Here is a 4,104-nt window from a genome sequence, read left to right as displayed (position 1 = left end):
ACGTGCCAGAAGTCACACAGCAAGTTAGTGGTAGAAGCAGGTACGCCTATAACTCTAGTCTTCTCACTTCCAAACCAGTGTATTTTCTACTGCATGGCATACGTTAAAAATGTTCAGAAAATCACACCATTGGTTTTTAATTTTTTTTTAATTAATTAATTTATTTATTGGCTGTGTTGGGTCTTCGTTGTTGCGCGTGGACTTTCTCTACTTGTGGCAAGAGGGGGCGGCTCTTTGTTGCTGTGCATGGGCTTCTCATTGCTGTGGCTTCTCTCGTTGTGGAGCATGGGCTCTAGGTGCGTGGGCTTCAGTAGTTGCAGCGTGCAGCCTCAGTAGTTGTGGCTTGCAGGCTCTACAGCACAGGCTCAGTAGTTGTGGCGCATGGACTGAATTGCTCCACGGCATGTGAGACCTTCCCGGACCAGGACTCGAACCTGTGTCCCCTGCATTGACAGGCAGATTCTTAACCACTGCACCACCAGGGAAGTCCCACACTGTTGGTTTTTAAGGTGAGCCAGTGCCACAGTCCCCTTCAGGTATCCTAGTTAATTCGACTGGAGGTATTTGAGCCATTATTAAAAGTGAGGTTTGGGAAGAGGAAGCAGATGCAGCAGAAGGAAATGATGGATCTCTGCATAGTAAGGGAAGGTGCTGGTGACTCCTGGGTACTTGCTGGGAAGCCATAGGTTCCCATCATAGACCAGAGGTCTCAGTGGCCTCATTTTTTCTCCTTGTCTGGGTGCAGGAATCTTTATCTCTTGCAGGAAACTCTATGCTCTTGCTTCTATGCACTCCTGAGAGAGGGTCAACTGAGCAGGACCTCAGGGTGCTTACCAACTGTTTTTATAGATGGGACATTTTTCCTCGGAAAACTCATGGCTTTGATGGGAGGCATACATCCTTCCCTCTTGGCAGACCCCAGGCTAAGTTTCGCATGGGTCAGGTCCTAGGCACAGACTTGTCATAAAGTGCTACAGGTACTGCTGTGGCCATGGGAGGACTGAAGGATGGTTCCTACATGGCTGATGAGCAAATGAACTGACTCTCCTTTAGCTTCCATCCGCAGTGCTCCAGGGGAGTTGTGTGTGTGTGTGTAGGGGGGTGTCCCAAGGACATGGGGTTTTTATCGGTGATACACATAGCTTATCTCCTTGATTTCCATTCGTATCCATGAGATATGGATCCAGGACCCTGGAATGAGCAAGCAAACATTGAGAAAGGAGCTGGCTCCTACAAAGCTATTTTTCCTTTCCACAAGGAAGTCATGTTGGGAGCATTATTAATCAAAGACCTGCGGAAGGGGACCTAGTTCTCATTCTCCCAAGATCCAACTTGGGGAAAAATATGAGCAATTCTTGGCAATAATGATAACCTTTGTTAAGTGTCAGATGGTATTCTGAGTGCTTTTCATATATTAATATTTATTCCCCACAGTAACCCTATGGACTTGCTGCTATTATTACCTCCATTTTGCAGATGAAACTGAGTCTGAGAGAGATTAAATAACAGTTAGTAAAATGCTGAGACTGGAATTTGAACCCAGAGAGACTGTCTCCAGACTCTTTGCTTTTAACTACACCATACTGTCCCTGTGCCTGTTTCTGCCCCCATTATGGGTAGCATTTTCTTTTTCTCTTTAGAAAGTCAAAATGCAGCTAGTGGTGGTGTGACCTACCTGTATTGCCAGAGAACACAAAAGCAATCAGGGCATGAGCCTGGACAGCTAGAGATATTATTCCTGGATTGGACGTTTACAGGCTGTCTCATCTGCACACAGATGGTGCTCAACCCTGGGGACAGCAGCCTCCTTGCTGAAGTTGTCCTGTTTCAGATGCTGCAGCTAATCCACTGAGAGTGCGGCTGCTACAGGTCAGGCCCGGGCGCTGATGTGGAAAGGTGATCCACCATGCTTTCCCACTAATGAAGCAGATCTTGTGGGCACTGATTTTCCAACAAGTCCTAGAGTCATTTTGTGGGCAGACTTTACCTGTTTGAGTCCATCAAATTTATCTCGTTTCCACTTATTGCTGGAAACAGAAATATGACTCTGATTTATACTTCTCATAGAACGTAAACTTTTCAGCCATTGGTTTCCAAGGAGTTTCCTTTGGGAAAAGGGAGGAGGGAAGTGCCCTCATGGAAACATTCCCCTAAGGACTTTTCTCGGCCTCCCCACCTAATGGAGCCTGGACTAAATGCAGACCCCAGTAAACTTCTAGCTCCTGCTTTAATCTCTGGAGCTGCTACCACGTTCCCCACTTCAGTAGTTTTAATCTGGCCTCTGCTTCAGCTTCTCTACCTCCATAGAGTTGAGTTGAATTGAGTCTACCTGTACATGAATCTTTTCGTTGAAGAACCTTGCCAAGGTGAATTCTGCCATCTCCATATTTGATGTAACCCTGTTTGAACCTGCCGCTTAATATAACAGGATATACTTTATGGCAAAAATTTGACAAAAGCTTAAGAACTCCTCAATTACTGAGTGTGAACAATGCAGTAGTAAATGATGCATTTGTAGGAGTAAGGAATAGAGACCTCAGCCTTGGCAATGAGTCAGGATGACTGAAAGCATTAGGGTAAATGGCTAGGTCATAAACATACTACCCACCTTCCTTATTTCCTTGTCTTTAGGCTCAGAACAGTCTTAATTCAAGCTGTGTGCTGCACATTGACCATAGGAGAGAAAAATCAAATCTATTTCTAAGATACATTTACTTCCTTGGTCATTATAGGGGTTCGGTTACAAGGCTCAATATCTCTTAGTAGCAATATTCACCAGCTAGAAGTATTTATCCGTTCTGCTAGATTCAGTCATCTTGCAGGTGACTATAGTTATCCTGCCCTGGAAGAAGATGATGAGAGGGGTCCTATTAAATTAAATTAAATTCATTTTAATAAAAAGTAGTATTTAATAATAGTATCATTTAATTAAAAATTAGTGACATTTCTTGACATTCAATGTAAGTCAATAACTATACTAAGAGTTTTAATCATATTATCTCATTTAAATTAAAAAAAAAACCCTATGAGGTAAATACTATTAATTGTCTCCATTTTACAGATGAGAAGCTTGCCCAAAGTCACATTGCTAGTAAGTGGAAAGCGAAGATTTGAATCTGGAAAGTCTGACTATGGAGGCAGCACTGTAAACAATTATGCCTCTCTCTGTGTCTCCTTGGGGCTTTAATTTTGTCCTAGAGTTCAGGCCCCATGTGTCTTGTCCTTTACATCCTTGAGGCCTGAAACATGGAAGGTGCACAGGAGATACTTATATGATGAAGGCAGATTGGGGTTATGTCCCTTCTCAGTGAAGCCTTCCCTGACTTAGGTGAGGTATAGTTTTAGGTAAGCTAGGTTTTAGAATTCATTTTACTCCTTTGACTCTGTTTACTTAGACTTCATACCACATTTGTGTTTTCTGTATAATGTTTTCATACATAGATTATAAGTTCCTTAGAAGTAGAGATTTTGTCTTTTGCCTCATTTACCAGTTAAGTTCTTTGAACAGGGACCATCTTATAGTGTGTGTGTGTGTGTGTGTGTGTGTGTGTGTGTGTAGGTGTGTGTGTGTGTGTAGGTGTATATATATATATATGTGTGTGTGTGTGTGTGTGTGTGTGTGATATCAATAATGATATTGACTTAATAGAAACACCAAAAAAGAAGACATCAACATGAGGATAAGGCATGGCTTGGAATATGTCGCACAAAGTCATCCTGGAGATGACTTACTCAGTTGGAATGAGAGACCTGCCATATGATTTTATTTTACTCTCTACCAAGCTTTTTGCAATACCTGGTATATTTTATAGTAATTGTGTCAGTTCAATTTTCTGTCTTTCTTCCTGGACTATAACATCTGGGAAGGCAAATACCATTTATCCACAGAACTCAGCACATGATTACTCATTAAATATTTGAGGAATGATTGAAAGTGCTTATCTGTGGTTATCCACATCTTCAGATACTAAATAGTCTGTATGAGTCATTTGGACTGGATGAACTAAAGTACAGTCCTGAGACTCGGGACTGGCAAGCACACTGAAACTTTTCAGAAATAGGTAGAAAATAGGCTATGTGACGTTCTCAGCAACAACAGTAACA

This window comes from Lipotes vexillifer, unplaced genomic scaffold, assembly GCF_000442215.2.
Source record: "Lipotes vexillifer unplaced genomic scaffold, Lipotes_vexillifer_v1.1 scaffold1619, whole genome shotgun sequence".
Lineage (NCBI taxonomy): Eukaryota > Metazoa > Chordata > Mammalia > Artiodactyla > Lipotidae > Lipotes > Lipotes vexillifer.
The sequence above is the reverse complement of the archived record's forward strand: the minus strand, read 5'-3'. Positions refer to the sequence as shown.